We start from the raw sequence: 21,557 nt of genomic DNA, 5'->3' as shown, positions 1-21,557 counted from the left end.
ATGGTATAATTTCAAATTCTGAACTGTTGTATTAAAAAAGCACAAATGGTCTCTGGTTAAGAAATATGCAAGAATGTGTTAATGTATTTTAAACAATTTCATACAACCTGCTACTATTAGACTGCTATATTAAAATGAGTCGTGCATATTAAAGACAATCCAACAGGATCAGAAATACACCATTTACAGTTGATCAAATATGGTGCTTGGCTCATTTATTTAAAAACAAAAACAAAAACAAAAACCTGGCTCAAAGTCCTTGAGTCATGGGCGCCTGGGTGGCTCAGTGGGTTAAGCCACTGCCTTCGGCTCAGGTCATGATCTCAGGATCCTGGGATCGAGTCCCACATCAGCAGGGAGCCTGCTTCCTCCTCTCTCTCTCTCTCTTTCTCTCTCTACCTGCCTTTCTGCCTACTTGTGATCTCTCTCTGTCAAATAAATAAATAAAATCTTTAAAAAAAAAAAAAAAGTCCTTGAGTCAGGAATGGAAGCCACCATTTTCATTTTAGCTTTATGACAAAATCACACTTGACTTTCATTGCTTTGATTTACATTACCTATATTTTCCAGGAATTTGGTATGACCTAAATATGAAGGCTACCAATCCACCAAAATTGAGTCCTTCTCCAAAATATAGGTACTTGATTTTGATGGGGTGAAGACAGCCATACCAGTAAAGTGATCAGTCAGAGTGTTATTTCAGTTAGCAACAAAACTGTCCTACTGGAGCAAACTACACATTTCGCTAGTGCTTATTTTCCTAAATAGCAAGTAAGAGAATGCTACCTAAAAAATTTCCTAAGTATTCCAAAAACAGTTAGGAAATGACTATTCCAACATTAAATGCTGCTATTTGGGGAAGACATTTCTGGATAAAAGGCCTCGTGATAAATAAGGCTAACAAAACAGAAGGGAAAACTGCTATACACTCTCATGGTTTTGTGCCATCTTCTCTAGGAGAACTAAAAAGGCAAGTCGGTGGGTTTGTTTTCTAAACAAGCTAGAAAGACCCAAATCAGAGAAATACTTTTTTTTTTAAATTTCTACTTTTATTTATTTATTTTTATCAGTGTTCCAAAATTCATCCTTTATGCACCACACCCAATGCTTCACGCAATACGTGCCCTCCGTAATACCCACCACCAGGCTCACCCCACCCTCCACACAGAGCCCTCAAGACAGCAACTTTACTTTGATGAATGAATCTCAGAGTCAAATACGTCATGTAGCAAAGTTTCTTTGTAGACTTCAGCATACCTCATTCCTCCTTTATTATGCAAATATAAGTTAAAGCAGCAGTCACTTGTAAAATAGTATCCCCAAAACCCCCAATGAATTTATACCTTTAAAATAAAGTGATGGGGGACGCCTGGGTGGCTCAGTTGGTTAGGCAGCTGCCTTCGGCTCAGGTCATGATCCCAGCGTCCTGGGATCGGGTCCCACATCGGACTCCTTGCTCAGCAGGGAACCTGCTTCTCCCTCTGCCTCTGCCTGCCATTCTGTCTGCCTGTGCTCGCTCTCTCCCCCCCTCTCTCTCTGATAAATAAATAAAATCTTTAAAAAAAAAATAAAAAAAATTTAAAAAAAAATAAAAATAAAAAAAAAATAAAATAAAGTGATGGTACCTTAATTCAAAAGCAAGGAGATGGGGGCTAGAATAAGTGATAATATATAGCTATAAAGCAAAAATTCAATGAAAAGTTCACAGAATTATATTGGAAGCTCTATTAATCATATCCTACCTGGTTGAAATTCCTTGGAAATGCCAATGAAACCCAATTTTCTAAGTATTTAAAATGAAAAATATTTTACATTCTAAGACAATATCCTGAAGCCCCTCTATTTCTATCTAAAAATTAGTCATGTCTTCATCGTAAAGACTGACATTTCCTTGGGGTATCTGGGTGGCTCAATAGTTAAACGTCTGCCTTCGGCTCAGGTCATAATCCCGGGGTCCTGGGATCGAGCCCCGCATCCAGCTCTCTGCTTGAAGGGAAGCCTGCTTCTCTCTCTCCCACTCCCCCTGCTTGGTTCCCTCTCTCACTGTGTCTATCTCTGTCAAATAAATAAAATAAATTAAAAAAAAAAAAAAGACTGACATTTCCTTAACTTCTCAACATGAAACACAAATTGTTAATAATGAATAGGATAACAATTACCAAATTAGCTAACATATCATGGTTTAAATTCTTACCAATTACTATAGAGCATGTTAGGGAATCTATCCTTTAAAACAAAAAGTCTTTACTATCTGTGAATAAAGGCCGGGCTTCAAAACCTATGGTCTTTTGTTTTTTCCATCATGTTATAAACATGCTATAAATAGTCTGACAGACAGTTTCACCTTTAATTGAACCAACTCTGACTACAACAGGGATATGGACTTTTGTCTCCTCCCTTCCCTGGGGCCTAGTGGAATAAATGCCGGAGGGATTCCACACAAGCTTTAGATGTCTTGGACTTAGACCCTATTTGTTTTGGAACCATGGGTTCCTTTCTTATTAAATTCTTCTATTTGTGAGGAGAAAACTGGAACAAAAATGAAAAAGTCTAATGTGTTGACTTCAAGGTTTGTTCCATCAGTCATCATAGGAAATCTCAAAGCCTTTTTTTTTTCTCTTTCAGGCAATCAACTCACAAGGTGCTTATGCTTTGTTTTTGTTTTGTTTTGTTTTGTTTTTTTCATTTGTTTTAAAGTAGTATTTGAGAGAGAATGGGAAACAGAGGTTCTGGGTTACAAAGGCAGTGGGCTACAGACCCTGATGTAGTCTCACAGACCCAGTTAAAGTCTTTGAAAGCAGACCTCTCCAACATGGAAGCCATCCCCAGAACTGAAGCTGACCACCAACCTGAGCATAAAGGAAGATAAAAGAGGACAGGAGAAACCCCTCCGAAACGCCCCCTCTCTTCCCTGCTCTGGGACCCAAGGTCCAAGCAGAGCAACATCCTTTCTCCCCAGGACTCAGTTCCTTCTATAAAATGAGGGCTGGAGCTGGTGTCTTCCAGCCTCCGCCGTCCCATTCAATGATGCGCTGAGAGGAACGAATCCCAGTGTCGTGCGTTGTATCTCCAAGCTCACTTTTACCCTAAAATTAGATGAGCAATCATGGGGATAGAAAAGCTACAAAGAAAATCCCAAAGAAAAAGGAATATTTTCTCTGACTGTATGTTTCATAGATTACTAACCTGTAAAACAGTTACAATTTGTTGTTGTTGGTTTTTTGTTTTTGTTTTGTTTTAAGTGAGTAGCAGAGGGAGTGCTTCTGTTCTAGCCTTTGTCAACTTTATCCCCTATTTACAACTGCCCAAGGAAGAAGTCCAGTCATCATCCGGGCTGGATCCAGAGAAACACAGCCTTGCTCAAATACAAGGACACCCTCAGCCCTGCCCCAGAGCTGAGTGAATATGGCTGTGGTTCCAGCAGCCTGCTGGAGATCTGGCATTCCCTCCACACTGGTAGCAATGCACTCGGGGGCAGCCCCTCACGCCTCTAGCTCATATATGTGAACTGAAGTTAACGTGATGTACTTGGCCGTGCCTGCAGGGCTCTATAAACAGTGCTGGCTCTCACTGAACAGGTGCGCAGAGGAGAGGGGAGGTGGGTTCTGTGAAAGCACAGGACTCGGGGCCGAGCACCATACCCAACACAGAACAGGTGCTCAATAACCATCGGCCCACTGACAGACACACACCTCTTGAAAGTAAGCCAGAAATAGGATGCAGAATTATGGCTGGTGAACTGCGGGGTGTGACACCGTACTCTGTCAAGGGACATCTCCAACTACCCATCATGGTCTCACGAAGCCCTACCAGTCTAGGATCAGAGTGACCTCGGCTTCCCTTCCGCCTCAAACTTTCACTGCAGTTAAGACACAACTCCGGGAATAAGACGACCAGGTGTCCATTCTAAATCCACCACGTAATAGCTATGACGGGGGCAAGTCACTTTAATCTCTCAGCTCTCCTCCTGTGTGGTGAGTGACTCCTACTTACTTCACAGTCTAGTTGCACTTAGAAATAAGGCTGTGTTTGTGCAAGCACCTGGAGGGAAGGGGGGAGGGCTGGCTTCTGCAGAGGCACAGTCCCATCTCTAGGAACTCTGAACCCACGCTCCACAGAGGGCTCCGAGGGGAACAACAGCTGTGCCAATGAACTTCAGAGACTATGAAGGAAGAGATTGACAGCACCTCATGACGGTTTGGATTTGAAGACTCTGGATTAAAGAGATCCTGGTCTGCCCTCATCTGGCAGGGCCTGAATTTGTTTTCTCTGTTACTCCTAACATGAGGGATCTCTTTAATTACTGAGGGGGTGGGGGTGGGGGGATGGCTCATCTGGAAGAAACTGCTTAAAATGGTTTCCTCCGTAAATTTAATATTCTAATATGACATAATGCTGTTGGCTGTTTGGGGAGGTTGGGGGGAGGGAGTTGCTGGCTCTTTATATGCTTTTAAATTTCTTATGAAAGTTTTTAACTTTGTACTTACACCCCAAGGCAATTACTGTGAAGGGTGATTTTAAGCACAACTATTCCCTAATTCATTTGCTTTTTATGTTGTTACTGCTGTTGGTGTCTCTTTACATCTACAAAAGAGCTTTTTTTCCTGTAACATCATCATTATTATTATTGTTGTTGTATTTTACAAGAGGGAATACAGATGATCCCCTGTCCCTGCCTCAAACAAATCCTGAAAAAGAAACCAGAAGGTTTTCAAATTAGCTGAGACCTTCCCCTGGGAAGAGTTAACCTATTTGACTCAAAGCTAGCAGTTCAGAGAGAGCAAGAGGAATAAAGCTTAGAGAAGTCAGGTACTTCGGTTTAAAGTTCTGCGTCGCCCTAACTGAATAAGTATGACATTTCAGGCTATGTCACAACTTTTCTGTGACTCAGTTTCCTTAGCTTGACTTGGGTAGTAATCTGCCCTAGCTTGCTTTCTGGGGATGCTGTGAATAACACTGTTTTGAAAGGTAAAGGCATTGGAAGTACACAGTTATCAAAATCCACATCTGAAATGTCACAGAGATAACAATATTCATCTGTGGACAGAACCAAATTTGAATAAATTTGTGAAATATTTTTCAGAGAAATAATGTACCACAATGGTTTAATTCCTATAACTTTGAACAGTGCTGTAATACCTACAATACACAGGATAAATTATGTGCAAATATAAGTAGAAATTATCTAAAGCCTATCACTGTGACACAATACTTCCGCAGTACTGAGTTAAGCTTCCGGTGTCCCGAAAACATAAAATGTGAAAATATCGCAGCCTGTAACAAGGTGCAGTCCTTTCTACAAATACAAAAGGTATTTTATCTGCTCCCTTCCTTTGCCAAACCCTGGATCTTCTCTCCCCCTGCCTCCGTCTTTGGAAAGTAGATTTAAGACAACAAAGCAAGCAAAATGTAGATGAAAAAATATGAGAGCTAAAATAAAATCATAAGTTAGCACAAACAACTGTTGCTGCTTCCATGACAGCCAAATCATAGGCCACAAACCTGTTGTTGGGGCATACTGGGGCCTTTCCATTTTAATCCTTCCTACGTCTTCAAAGAAAGGGGACCCAGAAATACATAAGCATGGGAAACGACGCCTCCACTACCCCGGGACAAGGCCTCCACTGCTTTCACTCCTGGCTCCTTGCCTTTCATCTTAGTGCTTCCAGTTCTGGAAGTTTCCCTCCATGCAAACTGAACCACTTGAGTAATCGCCAGGTTGACTTGAGCAAAGACAAATTTCCATCTGGAAACTCCACAATGGTGGAATGACAGAGCCAGTCTACTGCTGACCTGCCTCTGCCAAGAGGGTCAGGATTCCTTTTCCTCTATGTTGGCGAGGCAGCCTCACCCTATGGGCTGGGCACTTCAGGGCCATTTGACTCTTTAAGACACAAGTGCATTTCAGTACAGCCCAACAGAATCAACTAGCAATAATTGCACCTCAGATAAACCTCATTGGCTGCGATACTGCCACTGCACAAAGCTAGCCCAATGGAATCAGAAAGATGACTGCTTAATTCACAAAGGATTCATGCACTAAATCACTGGATAAACCTTCCTACCCTTCTAGAAATAAGAACCCATTTAAGATCTCAGAATGCCTCATGTAGTGATGTGTAGACAGCAGATGCTCAATAAGTTCTCTACTAACCGCCTATTTATTAAGTGCTAGGTGCTACAAATACAAAGACAGCCAGAGCAGATGACTCTGTTTGAAGAACAGGCTTGTAAATAAATGATTATAGTGTCAGCAGCAGTGGCAAGGTGCAGGGGTAACACAGACACACACACACACACACACTCTCACACACACACTCACACAAGATCACAGTGGGTTTCAGAAGAGGTATTTAATAGATATTCCTAAAGGTAAGCCTTGAAAAGTATTATTGGTAAAAACTTACTTGTGATTCAAGAACCTAAAGGAAGAAGAGAATCAGAAGGAGCAAACTATTGCCAGTCACCTGCTACTGAACACCAAGCTTTCCTTGATGAACTCTCAAAGGGCAATTCTGAGGAAATGGAATATCCATATATTTTTCCTAATGGGGAAACTATGTATTTCAGTCACACAGCTGAAACAGCGAAATTGGCTAAATTTCCATCTCAGACTCTTGGGCACTTCTTGATTTAATTCCCCAAATGGTGTCACAACAGCCATTTTCCTATTTTCCTCAGGAATCTGAAAGACCTCGGACCTGCAACAATTTAATTTGAGATACCTGAGGAATAGCCTCTCATTCCACCATTACCTGATTTTGCCATCCCTGATGTCACTGTGAGATGCCTACGGCGAGTAGGAATCAAATTGCTCTCTACCCACTCCCACCACCGCCCACCCCAGCTCAACATCCTGTAGATCCTTCTTTCAACAACATATTGCCAGTTAAGAATTCCTCCCACTTCCTAGTCATGGAGCACTGGAGAAAATTCAGTTACTTCACTTTTACTTCAAAGAGGCTACAAGCTACTTAGCAAAGTCAAGACTGTCTGAAGAGCTAAAGCAGAATTTTTTTCCTTCAGTCAAACAAAAGAAAAGTTCCTTCCTTAGCACTAAAAAATGTGCATTGTCACTGATTTGGGCCAGATCACACTGTGGTCACCAAGTAGTGACAACTTCAGAGAACCAGGTCTTGACGTCTTCCTGTCACTGCCAGGGTGATGGAAGGTTTTCTACTCAGTTAAAGGACAGAAACACAAAAGGAAATGATTTAAAGGGTTATTACTCACATGAGGACATGATTCAAAAAAAGAGATTATGGATACTACAGAGCCACCGGTATGGGGAAAGAGTTGGCTGTCCATTAAAATAACTGTGGTGAGCCAAATCCTCACCACATGTTCTTTCACAGCCTCATCTGGTTAACTTTCCTACAATTTCACCACTAGAATCAAACTGGCAAACTGTCATTCAAAAGTGTATTCAACTCTAGGGCCAGAAGGAACAAGGAAGTCATTCAAAACACCTCTCTCTAATTCAAGATGACCACACCTTAAAGCCAATCCAAATAAATAAGAACTTAATGGCTTCTTAAAATTATGCAGAGAAGGCCTTTTTAAATGCCTTCCTCAACTGGCATCATTTCTAGAGTTCCGTATTTCAGGAAATAGTTACTTACTTCTCACCTAAGTCCCTCCTGCTGCAGCTTATTCTCATTTCATCATTTTAGGCTATTGTCAATCATATATTAGGATTCACATATTTCGAGATCTTTTCATTTCCACATCAAGGAATTATATGTCCATTTTTACTCTAGTTTTGGACAACATACAACTTTGTACTATTCTGGATATTTTTTTCCTTAGAAATTTCAGTACTAACTTTGAATTAGACAAGTTCCAACGAGTAGGTCTCCACTTTATTGTGCAAACAAGAAAACAACGCCCTTAATATGTAAGAGAGGACACATGAATGCAAAAGATTTTATTAAACAATGCCTTTTGAAATTTCAGCTCCTAATTTTACCTTATTACCTTGACAATACAGTATTGGCCTCTCCCAACTCTTCACCATCTACAGCTGAGGACATCCCGCTTCCAGAGGCTAAAAGCCTCTGACATCTAAAACCTCCAACCTACATGTGTTGAAGAAACGTACTCCAAATTCAGTCTTCTCTTATCCTGTCCAGTTTAACCAATTCTACAGATTCCTCTAGATGCCTGTTTAGACCTTTATTGACCAACCTAAGAAATCTAGACTCTCTATCATAACATCCTCTATTTCCCTATCTTAGTCACTGCTGAATTTAAGAGGCGGTATATGAACATTAGGAATTCCTTACCTATTACCAGTCAGGAGGTTTAACAATAGATTATCATAAAACTACAGAGAGCTCTCTTAAGTCCCAAAGAGGAGAATGCTTATTGACTAAGAAGATAATTAGTATAAGAGGCATTAAAGGAGTGGTTTCATTTTATTATTTTTATCCGAGAGGAATTCCAATGACTGTGCATTTATTTCTCAGGTAATAAACCCTTCTCATAATGGGGGACACCAAACATCTGTCCTTGCCATTTACTTATTCCTATTGTTTCCAATACTAATTGTGTTTAACACATTATATTACACCTCTTGACTGTTTAAAACCTAAAAAACAGACCTACCCTCTTGCCTCACCCCACCTTCAATTGTCTCTGTTGATCTTAGAATTATTATACCTGACTACTCAGCTGCTGAGTATGGGAACTGCCAAATGACAAGCAGTCACGGCTTCCTCAGACACAAAAAAAAGTTGTAAAAAAAAAAGAAACAGACAATTAGAGGGCAACAACCATAAATCATGTCAGACCCTAAAAGCAAAATGACCGTTCCAAACTCTGTAATCTGTATTGCAGCAATGATCAGAAATGTTCAGTGACATACCACCACAGATACTCATGTATCACTGCAGATAATCACAATTTTTAAAAGTAGAAAATACATATGCAGGGGCGCCTGGGTGGCTCAGTGGTTGGGCCGCTGCCTTCGGCTCGGGTCATGATCTCAGGGTCCTGGGATCGAGTCCCGCATCGGGCTCTCTGCTCAGCAGGGAGCCTGCTTCCTTCTCTCTCTCTCTGCCTGCCTCTCAGTGTACTTGTAATTTCTCTCTGTCAAATAAATAAATAAAATCTTAAAAAAAAAAAAAAACTTAAAAAAAAAAAAAAGAAAATACATATGCATACACAAAAGACCTCAAATAGCCACAGCAATCTTGAAAAAGAAATATAAAACTGAAGGTATCACAATCCCAGACTTCAAGTTTTATTCCAAAACTACAGTGATCAAAACAGTATGGGACTAGCACAAAAATGGACAAATAGATCAATGGGACAGAACAGAAAACCCAGAAACAAACCCATAATTATATGGTCAATAAATCTTCGACAAAGGAGGCAAGAACACTGAGTGGGAAAAAATAGTCTTTTCAACAAATGGTGTTAGAAAAACTGAACAAATAGCTACATGCAAAAGAATGAAACTGGACCACTTTCTCAGACCATAGATAAAAATAAGCTCAAGTAGATTAAGGACCAAAATCTGATACCTGAAACCATAAAAATCCTAGAGAGAGCATAGCGGTAATTTTTCTGACATCGACTGTAGCAACATCTTTCTAGATATATCTCTTCAGGCAAGGGAAACAAAACCAAAAATAAACTATTGGGACAATAACAAAATAAAAAGCTTCTGCACAGCAAAGGAAACAACCAACGAAACTAAAAGACAACCTACTGAATGAGAGAAGATATTTACAAATTACATACCCAATAAAGGGTTAGTATCCAAAATATATAAAGAATGGATATAAGACAAAAAAAAAAAAAAAACCCAAAAAATCCAATTTCCAATGAAAAAATAGGCAGAAGACATGAACAAACATTTTTCCAAGGAAGACATACGCAGATGGCCAAGACACATGGAAAGATGCTCAACATCACTCGTCATCAGGGAAATGCAAATCAAAACTACAAGGAGCTATCACCTCAAACCTGTCAAAAGGATTAAAATCAAAAACACAAGAAACAAGGGTTATCAAGGATGTGGAGGAAAAGGAACCCTTGTGCACTGCTGGTAGGAATGCAAACTGATGCAGCCCCTGTGGAAAACAGTATGGAGGTTCCTCAAAAAGTTACAAATAGAACAACCCTATGATCCATTAATTGTACTAATCAACATTTATCCAAAAATTTGAAAAAAAAATTCAAAGAAATACACGCACACTTGTGCTTACTGCAGCATTATTCACAACAGCCAAATTATGGAAGCAGCCCAAGTGTCCATCAACAGAGGAATGGATAAAGATATGGCATGTATATATAACAGAATACTACTCAGTCATAAAAAAAGAATGAAGCCTTATTATCTACAACTACATGAATAGAACTATAGAGTATAAGGTTATGCAAAATAAGTCAGAGAAAGTACCATATGATTTCACTCCTATGTGGAATTTAAGTAACAAAATAAATAGAGGTGGCTTGGGGGAGAGACACAATCCAAGTAACAGACTCTTAACTAGAAGAGAACAAATTGATGGTTACTAGAGGTGGGGTGGGTGCAGTGATGAGTGAAACAGGCGATGGGGAGTAAGAGTACATTCATCATGGTGAGCACTGAGGAATACAGGATTGTTGGAAGATGGTATTACACACCTGAAACTAATATAACACTACATTAACCACAAGGAGATTAAAATAGAAAACTTAATTTAAAAATAATACACATGATTTTTTAAATGACAATCAGCGAAATATTAATGTATTTCAAGTGTAAGATGCCATTGATCATAAACAGATTCAACATTATTGTATGCCACACAAAGAAGAAAATACAGCCAGAAAAAATCCTACTACCAGACATATCCCCAGCTTCAAAGATATTAAAATGCAGATCTCACCATCTATGAAACACAACAATAATATCATTGTAGTTGATTGATTATTCACAGGCATATGAACGTATCATAAAAGATTTGGCTCAAGATGGTGTGCACAAAAGGGCAATCCAGCCAACTGATCTTTGGGAGAAATCTTATCAAGGAAGGTTGGGGGGGGTATTTATTTTAGAGAGGGGGGAGAGCGAGAGGGAGAGAGAGAGACTACGGCAAGGAGACGCCTCTCTGAGCGCAGAGCCTGACGTGGGGCTCCCTCCCACAACCCCGAGATCATGACCTGAGCTGAAATCAAGAGTCGGACGTTTACTAACTGAGCCTCCCAGGGGCCCTCAACTTTTCCTTCTGGTGTCACTGTATTTTCCATTTAGGCCTCTTCGAAGTTTTCATGAAGAAGCTATCATGGCAGAATTCTAATACATTCTCCCCCATGCTCTCCACCTTATTCCTTTAACTTTCCACTCTTGTTTGCGAACACAGAACAGTCATTCTACCACCATGACCCTGTACTGCTGAGCTGGAGGAAGGTCTCCATTGCATAATGCTTCCTCAATGGACACACCTGACTGCCTACAGCTCACAGAACCAGAAAGGTTTCTATTCTTTTGGCTTTTATGCCCTCAGAGCACTGTGAGACTTTCCTAATTACCCACCTGCCTGGGAGAAACTCACTCATCTTTTAAAACTCAATCCCCAAAGTACTTCTCTTTCCTGTCTTCCCCATTCAGAATCTTCTTCATAAGTGCCCCTCTCCCCAAATTATAAATTTCCCCTCCATATCCTATATATAAGCAACATTTTAGTGCACTTGAAATCTGCTTCTCTGGTCCCCTACTAGTCTGTAACCTATAAAATCTATAAAAAGAACCCCCCCCCTTTTTTCCCCTTTAATTCTGCTTAGTACTGCCAGGACCTAGTATGGTACTTACCCCAAGTATTCAAAACATTTAATGATATTCTGAAAACAAATTGTGAACATAAGAACACTATGACCCAGAAAACAATAATTATATAATCACACTCACATCCTGAACTCAGTTAAATATTTTCAAAAGATAAGGAGTATGGCAAAGGTCTTTGAAAATACGAATCAAACTTGTAAGACCCCTGGTACAAAATCTGTATTTTTCTTAATCAGATTTTTAAAGCAAAAAGCATATTTATGACTTGAGTTAATGACTGGATTTTACATATCTAAATTGCTTGTAATTGGTAAAATTCTCTTAGGGAAATATATATCTCACACATGATTTTAAGACAGTTTTTCACTAACTGGCTCCTAACAGTTGATTTATATAAATAAGGAAACCTAAACAATACCTCCTATTCTCAAGTAAGTTATTTGCTGTGATATACTTTCACCTGCTTATTTCTCATATGCTCCAAAAATAGCTATGAAATGTTACGACCATAATAATGTAGTACAGAACACTAAGCCAAGACATTTAAAATCATCAATCACATAAAAAGAGATGCACAATATATTTTACTGCTAAGTTTCTAAGAAGTTACTACACTTTCTGCTCTAAATTATCCTGTTTTTGTGAAAGAATATATAAACACATGCAGACGTGAGTGTGTGTACACAGAGTGATTAAATATCTACAGAAAAGACTAGAAGGGTAAACAACAAACTTAACAATGATTTCCCCCTGGAGTGGGACTTAAAAATAAGGACAGTATTTTTAGATTTTTTAATGACAAATAAATCAGTGTCATTAATTGTAATTGTGCTGTGCAAACAGATTTCACCTGATCTAAAATGTGCACTAGATCTGTAGAACACATCAATACACAATTGCCAAAATAATGATAAAATAATAGTAGACGCTTGCACAAGTGTACATATCATTCTCAGCCATAAAGTAACACTTCCTTCACACACAAGCCATAGTTAATCATACATTTCCTAAAACGCATTTTTGTCTGTCATCAGTTCTATTCAAGTGTTGAGCTCTCCTTTTTTGTTTGCCAAAATATTTTCACTGAACTCTTGTAGCATTCAACAAGAATGACCACTAATGCCAGCATGATTCAAAACTGTTTTGAAACCCCCAGCGCATATAATAAATATAACAAACAAAGATGATCCATACGTAATTAACTTGTAGAAAATTACTATTTGGAAAAAACACAGAAAGTTCACTGAAAAAGTACTGGAATCAAAAGAATCTCCAGAAACAAGGTAACACACAAAAAATATATATATAGCTTTTCTCCAGAGTACAATAATCACATTCTGGAATAACAACTTCCGAAATACAATGGAACAAAAGGGCTCCATTTACAAAAGCTACAAAAACTTAACAAACTCAAAACACATATTACCCATAAATAAAGCTCTATCACTTTATCGAGAGAGCTAGGACACCTGAATAAACGAAAAACTACAGCATGCTCTTCGGTAGGGAAGATGGAATATGACAAAAAAAGGTTAATTTCCCATAAATCAATCTATACCTTTACCACAATTCCAACAAACATCCTGTCTTCTATATGCTAACACGAACAAAAAGCAGTCATGACAATAAATGAGAGAAATGGAGGAAGCCCGCTAACCGGCAACCCTCCAAGGAGTGAGTAGTAAATAAATATATGAAACGATAGTCCAACTCGCTAGTTTAAAAGGGGGGGGGGTCAAAAGGCAGTATTTCTAGAAGATTGGCAAAGAATTGAAAATAAAATAACGTCACACTCCTACAACGCAAATTGGTATCAGGTACATGGCAATAAATCTTTTGACTTATTCTTCAAGGGCTAGATCACGGCCCACCTTTACGAAACTTTGAACTGTCAGGAAGAGCGGTCATTACTGTAGGAGAGCCCTGCACACTCCCTCTTCCAGGGGAGGTCTAAGGGCCTCCACCAGCTGGTTTATGCCCCAAAGGCAAGGAACGGAAGTTTCACTGTCTCTGTGTATCAGCATTTGTTGATTAATAGAAGACTGGAATAGAGAGGAATCTGGAGTAAATAAGAACTCACTAGGCATTCTGTAATGACAACAAAACCACCCTCACTTGAGAAATGTTATAGAGGGGCGCCTGGGTGGCTCAGTGGGTTAAAGCCTCTGCCTTCGGCTCAGGTCATGATCCCAGGGCCCTGGGATCGAGCCCCGCATCAGGCTCTCTGCTCAGCAGGGAGCCTGCTTCCTCCTCTCTGCCTACTTGTGATCTCAGTCTGTCAAATAAATAAATTAAATCTTAAAAAAAAAAAAAAAAAAAAAGAAATGTTATAGAAATGTGGCGTGGCTAATGACTGTTTGATGCTGCGATTCTAAAACAGAATTACTGAATCAGAACAAGGAAAAACAAGGGGGGGGGCATATGTGTGTGAGTGGATCCATATTTGTCTAGACTTATTACCTAAAATCATGGCAGAAAAGACATTAGCTGATAAGATGCTGAAGCTGGTGCTTAAAGTTTCCAGAAAGAACTAGTTTGTACTACGAGGTCCCCTGCCTCATCTTCCAGCTGCTCTCCTGGTCTCCCACAGGTAAGGAACGAAGGGGAGAAACTGTGGTCTCTAGTTACCTTTAACTCTGTCTATCCAAGGCTAAAAACTTGCTGCTGTTTAGGAAAATCATAGGACCTTCACTACTGGAATGGAATTCTATTCATAGCCAACGTATCACTCGATTGTTTACAAAATGAATGAACCATCCTGCCTTTGGAGAAGCTTACAGCCACTCCTGAAAAGACAAACAACCTAACCAGTTTTGAACTCAAGCCATGCTTTCCCAAAACCCAGAAAATTGCTTTATATTCCCTAATCAGTATCATTCAGGAAAACTTCCATCTTCGTGCAATGAAAAAGAGAACCATTCCCCCAACCTAGGAAAACGGTCAGTCTGTACCAGTAATGTAGTTATCAGGCAAAATATCCACAACCCAAATGGTATAATTTATGAACATCTCACTCTTATCAAACTAATTTCAAAACAATTTTGTGGCATGTGAGGCATATCTATGTCAAAAATCAAGACATTAGCTGTCTAAAAAAAACAAGGAATTATTCCCATTGAACTCTAGGAGTCATAGACTAAACATTCAAGATGGGAAGTAAAATGATCTGAAGAAAAGCCAAATTGAAAAAATATATATATTTAAGAGAGATGAATATCAGCAAAGCCCATAACTCAAAGTTCAAAGCTTTATTTTCTTTTCTTCAAAGACATAGCATTTTAAAGGCAAGTAATATTCATATATTCCCAGTGTTCAAATCCTGCAGATAAAAAAAAAAAAAAAATCAAATACACAACACAGGTAAAGGTTACTTATTAATTCCCTAGGCAGTAAATTTAATCTGATACCTATAAATCAAATCTTCCTCCCTGTCCCCAGACCATACCCTCCACTCACACCTTAGAAGGATAAATGTTTTGTTAAGGTAAACATTATAAAAACAAATCAATTAAGTCAAATTCATAGAGACAGAAAGTAGAATGGTGGTTGCCAGGAGAAGCAGGGGGAAAGGAAAGGGGAGTTATTGTTTCCCTGCATAAAGACCTTAGGTTTGGGAAGACGGAAAAGTTCTGGAGATGGATGTGGACAAAGTTATGCAACAATGTATATGTGCTTAATGCCACCGAACTGCGTACTTCACAACAGTGGAAATGAAATTTTACACTATGTGTATTTTACAATTTTAAAAAAAATCAATAATCATGGGGTACCTGGGTGGCCCAGTTAGTTAAGCACCTGCCTTTGGCTCAGGTCAGGATCTCAGGGTCCTGGGCTAGAGCCCCGCATCAGGCTCCCTGCTCCACGGTAAGCCTGCTTCTCCCCTCCCTCTGCCCCCCACCCCCGTTAGTGTACATGCTCTTGCTCTCAAATAAAATCTTTAAGGAAAATTAATCACCAATCTGGCAAACTATAAGACAAACTGAACAATGTAAAACAATTAAAAGAAAATTGAAAAATTGTCAAGAATTTAGAAGACTCTAAATAAAGAGTACTAATCCCTCTTTTGATTACAGACTAATGATCACAGAAAGAATGATAACCTCCTCAACATATTAAATAAATAATGCTTTTAACTTATTTAGATAACATGGATAACTTTTAAAAATAGTTTCAAAAAATCAATACACAGAGGTGCCTGGTTGGCTCAGTCGATGGAGCATGTGACACACTTGATCTTGGGGTCATGAGTTCAAGCCCCATGGTGGGCAAAGATCTGACTTTTATTTAAAAAACAAAACACGGGGCGCCTGGGTGGCTCAGTGGGTTAAGCCGCTGCCTTCAGCTCAGGTCATGATCTCAGGGTCCTGGGATCGAGTCCCGCATCGGGCTCTCTGCTCAGCAGGGAGCCTGCTTCCCTCTCTCTCTCTGCCTGCTTCTCCGACTACTTGTGATTTCTCTCTGTCAAATAAATAAATAAAAATCTTAAAAAAAAAAATAAAAATAAAAATAAAAAAACAGAATCTGATTCTTTCAGGGTCCCTGGGTGGCTCAGCAGGTTAGGCATTTGCCTTTGGCTCAGGTCATGATCCCAGGGTCCTGGAATCAATTCCCATATCTGGCTCCCTGCTCAGTGGAGAGTCTGCTTCTCCCTCAACCCCTCCCTCCACCACTCGTGCTCTCTCCCTCTCGCAAAAATAAATAAAATCTTCCAGGAAAATAAAAGCGGGTGGTGGGGGAATCTGAGTCTTTCAAAGAGCTTCTAAAAGACCTGTTCTCCTTAAATGAAATTGGGTAAAAGAAGGCTCAAATTCAAGTTTATAAGTAGTAAAGGAAAAAGGCAAATGCCCAGTTTTCCATGAGAGAAACTAGATTGCCAGGTAAGTCTGCAAAACATAAAGATCAAAGGAACAATGAATGGACATTGTTGATCCCAGATTTAGACAGAAAAGCATTCTTGAAAGAACTAACCATATGAATGCCCTGCCAGTCCTCATTATCAAATTCAAAGGCAGCAAGGTAACCAAGGTACTTTGGTAAAAAGTGTTTAAACTTTTTAGCACAAAGGGCTTATTTCATGTTATGCATCTTTTTAGGAAGGAGAGGACAGACATATATTTTTGGACAACAAAGCATCAGAAAAAATGGAAAAGATTCCAAGACATCACTTATGAATGAAAGGAAGTAACAAAGTGAACACTATTCCACAAAAGTATATTAAATAAACTCCTCTTTTCTCTCTGCCTCACAAAGAATTAAGGCGGTAGAGGCTACAGGGGGTGTAGGGATGAATGAGCCGATCTGATGGAAAGATAATAAGAAAAAATAAATTTTTTTTAAAAATTGTAATGAGGAGGGTTCCCAAGACAAATTGGTTTCCATATCTACAAACTGGCCTATGTAAATATCCTAAAAACACTGTCATTAAAATGCTTAACCCTTTTCAAAGATCTTGGCTTCCTAAAGTTGATGATACATACTCTTCTTTCTTGGCAGGTCTCCAATACGTCTAATTAAAATCATTAAAGGAAGTACTAGATTTGTTGACTGGGAAAATGTCCCAAGACGGTAAGAGAAATGCTGAGTATCACCTTGCCAATCACTGCGGTTATCGGTTCAGTGGTTAAGGAGGCCACCCTGAAAACAGCAATAAGGACGCCCCCTTCTGCCAGGGCAGGTGGAGAACTTTACGTTCAACTACTGACAGTATGCTCTACTTAAACAACCTATCTTCAAATACAAGTCATGGGAGACAAAGCTCAGAGAACAAGGAAGACTAACAAATCCTTAAAGAGTACAAGACAAAATAACTCAAAATTCCTGTTCCAGTAACAAAACGTTGTTGGCAGCTTATAACACAAGAACAAGCTATTTTATCCCTGTGATTTGATGAAAATGAAAAGTAGGGGAAAAGGAGTGCCTGGGTGGTCAGTTGTTAAGTGTCTGCTTTCAGCTCAGGTCATGACCCCAGAGTCCTGAGATTGAGCCCCACATCAGGCTCCCTGCTCCACAGGAAGCCTGCTTCTCCCTCTCCCACCACCCCTGCTTGTGTTCCCTCTCTCGTTGTCTTGCTCTTTGTCAAATAAATAATAAAATCTTTTTTTAAAGATTTTTATTCATTTATTTGACAGAGATCACAAGTAGGCAGAGAGGCAGGAAGGGAGGTGGGGTGGAAGCAGGCTCCCTGCTGAGCAGAGAGCCTGCTGTAGGGCTGGATCACAGGACCCTGAGATAATGACCTAAGCCAAAGGCATAGGCTTAACCCACTGAGCCACCCAGGTACACCTAAATAATAAAATCTTAACAACAACTACAAAAAAAAAAAAAAAAAAAAAAGCCCACAAAAGAAAGAGAAGTTGGACAAAAGGTAAGGGGAAACTAAATGTAATTAACCATTCCAGGGTGGTACCAGAAATATTTAAAAAAAAAAAAAAAAGTCCTACAGTACTTGTACTAATTCCAAGGAATAAAATGAATAAAATCAAAAGAGAAATTACATTCAACCTATCAACCAACGGCATGTATTTAAATAAATATATGGCAAGCCGTAGAGTCCTAAACAGACAAATTTTAATGTAAAACCAATTTTCTTTTTATTCTTAATCCACAAACCCATTAAAATTTGGCATTTTAAGAAGAAAAAGGTTAAGGGGCATCTGGTTGGCTCAGATGGCTAAGCGTTTGACCCCTGGTTTTGGCGAGAGTCATGATCTCAGGGCTGTGATACCGAGCCGCACGCTGAGTGTGAAATCTGCCCCCAAATCTCTCTCCCTCTACCTCTCATTGCACTGGCACTCTCTCTCTCTAAAGTAAACAAATCTTTAAAAAAAAAAAAAAAAAGAAGAAGAAGAAGAAGAAGAAGAAGAGGAGGAGGAGGAGGAAGAGGAGGAAGAGGAAGAGGAAGAAGAAGAACAAGAAGAACAAAAAGAAGAACAAGAAGAAGAAGAAGAAAGTTAAATTAAAGCTGGGGCCCCAGGGTGGCTCAGATGGTCAAGCACCTGCCTTTGGCTCAGGTCATGGTCCTGGGACTGGGACTGAGCCCCGTGTCAGGCTCCTTGTTCAGCAGAGAACCTGCCTCTTTGCCTATCTGTGATGTCTGTCTCTCTGTCAAATAAATAAATAAATGAAATCTTAAAAAATAAGAAAGAAAGAAAGAAAGAAAGAAAGAAAGAAAGAAAGAAAGTAAGTTAAAGCCTCATGTGCACTTTCCTAAAGGAAGAATAAAATGAGGAAAAGCACCACACTTGCACCACACTATACAATTGCGTATATTCCTGCTCAAGAAAGCAGAAAATTCCAGATAAAGGCAATGATAATATGGAAAGAAATCGGAGGGAAAATATAAGCCAAAATTGAAATCTATTCTTTATTTTATGAGGAAGACAGACTCTGAGAGACAATCACCTGCAATGGTTTTATAAGATGAATAAAATTTTTTTCCCAATCTTCAAAGTGTTACTGCTAAAGACAACAAAAAAATTTTAAAACAATTTGTGTTTCTACTCTTTGAGATTCAGCCAAAAATCAATTTGGAAAATCAAACACTCTATTCTCAAATAGTAATTAGCAAAAGTAGAAATGGGGAAAATATTCCACAGTGGGGCAAAGAAAACCTTTAAATAATCACAAAATCTACCTGGAATTTTATCAATCAATAGCATTTTCCTTTAGTGGTAATTTTTTTTAAACATGCCTTTTATAGGTTTGTTTGTTCGCTTTTAAGATTTTATTTATTTATGTATTTGTCAGAGAGAGAGAGCTCACAAGCAGGGGAAGCAGCAGGCAGAGCAGGCAGAAGGAGAAGCAGGCTCCCCGCTAGGCAGAGAGCCTGATATGGGACTCGATCCCACAACCCTGGGATCATGACCTAAGCCAAAGGTAGTCACCTAACAGAATGAGCCACCCAGCATCCTGATAATTTTGTTTGTGTAACTTTTAACCTTGAAATCTTGATTCCCAGAAATGCGGCAAAGATCTGCGAACACAGAAGGACCTTGGTGGATGAGATACATAATTTCCTCTTAAAAACATAAACAAAAACAAAACCTGGATTTCCAACATGTAATGTGAATTTATGTTGTTAAATGAACACATATTTGGTGTTTTATATATAAATAACGTGTTCATGTTGTTTTTACATTCAGTGATATTTTGAAAATAGCCTCTTTAGATATAGATAATTTCTCATCTAAGAAGTATTTTTTAAAAGTTTAAATCAGCACAGGTAACAATTTCAATGCTAATGTCCTATTTTTAAACGTTTGTCATTATGAATTATGTATATGCACTGACATCAATCATTAATCTGCAGGTGTTCCTAATGTAAATTGCATATACCTGTTTAGATTTCTTCCGAAGGCTAGTAGCATACTAATTCTCATTTAGAAAAGTAGGCACCAAGATCTTTTTGAACCTGAAAGCTCTGCGAAACTGAATGGGCTAAGAAAGGAACTTGGAGATAATTTGGTCATGTTCTAGTTCCAGTTGAATGGTAGCTTCATGGATGTTCATTTTATTATTCTGCTTTTTACTTTACATGTTACTTACATTCTCTTATATGTACCAAATGTTATGTAGTTAAAAATTAACTTAACAGGGAGCCTTGATGTCTCAGTAGGCTAAGCATGCAACTCTTGATTTTGGCTCAGGTCATTATATCAGGGTTGTGAGATGGAGCCCCACATCAAATTCCCCATGGGGCACAAAGCCTATTTAAGATTCTCTCCCTCTCCCTCTGCCCCTTCCCCCAGTGCCCCCTCCCTCCCCCATCTAAAAAAATTATTTTATGGTTGATATAAGTTCTGAAAATACAGTCACAAACATAAAAAACGATTAAAATAGTCCATTATTTCCTAGATTTATGTATACATCAGTACCTTGGAACTAACTGAAAAATTTTCTTTACAGACATTTCATTATACAGAAGAGATCGTTACAATCCAGAAAAATTAAAAACCACGTGAAAACTAGAATTTCTCAACTAAAGTAAGAACTCTAGTAAGATATACATAGAAAATATAGTTTATAGGTCTGGTCTTGCAAACCTTCTCTTCTGGCTATAGATCTATTATTAGAAGACACTAGGGCAACTAAAATGATGTCTGCAAATTAGAACCCCTAATTAGGCATTGTTTGAAACTTTATGGAGCAACTAGGAGGGATTTATGGCTTACCTATCCAACTGACTGTCTTCTGTTTAATGTGTCTAACAACAAATATTACAAATCAGTCTATAGTCTAATTTGTGAGACAGTTTCTATTTTTTCCTAAGGCAGTATTGTTCATGTTTCCCTCTTTTGTTTTTTCAACTTGCTTAGTAAATCACAACTATCGCAATACATTTGCCCTAAATTAAAGTTAAGAGGGCTAGAAGTTAAACATTATAAACTTATTATCAGAAATTTCATCTTCAAGTGTCCTCCTTCTCTTATTTACTAGCAAAATATTTTATAGGCATTTGCCACATAAACAACTCACTTCCTCAGAAAGAATATAACCTATCAAAACTTATCAAAAGACCAATTTCTAGCCTTAATTTTTTTTTCCCTTTTCAACAAGTGTTAAAAACAGGTGTCAAAGATAGAACCAGGTTAATCTGACCTGTCCAACCCAGCTTAGCTTTTAACACCTTGTCATAACATCCTTATCTTTTAACACTCAGGAAGGGTTAGTATTTCTTTGAAAACAGTCCCTCAACTTCACAAACAGGTTTTAGTCCTATAAAAATATGAATTTCAGTTCTGGCAATCTGACCTAAGAAGATAATTCTGATCAAAGAAAAGCA

The 21,557-nt window shown here is 38.8% G+C and overlaps 1 protein-coding gene and 1 pseudogene across 2 annotated transcripts in view; both read right to left on the bottom strand.

The window, feature by feature from the left end:
- Window positions 1-21,557, bottom strand: part of MLLT3 (MLLT3 super elongation complex subunit) — a 285,375-nt gene that overhangs the window by 146,937 nt on the left and 116,881 nt on the right. The window lies entirely within an intron of this gene.
- LOC131813432 (U4 spliceosomal RNA) lies at window positions 5,923-5,988 on the bottom strand (annotated as a pseudogene).

The sequence above is a fragment of the Mustela lutreola genome, chromosome 12, assembly GCF_030435805.1.
Source record: "Mustela lutreola isolate mMusLut2 chromosome 12, mMusLut2.pri, whole genome shotgun sequence".
In the NCBI taxonomy this organism is placed as follows: Eukaryota; Metazoa; Chordata; class Mammalia; order Carnivora; family Mustelidae; genus Mustela; species Mustela lutreola.
Note: the sequence above shows the minus strand (reverse complement) of the source record. Positions and strands in the feature narration are given on the sequence as shown.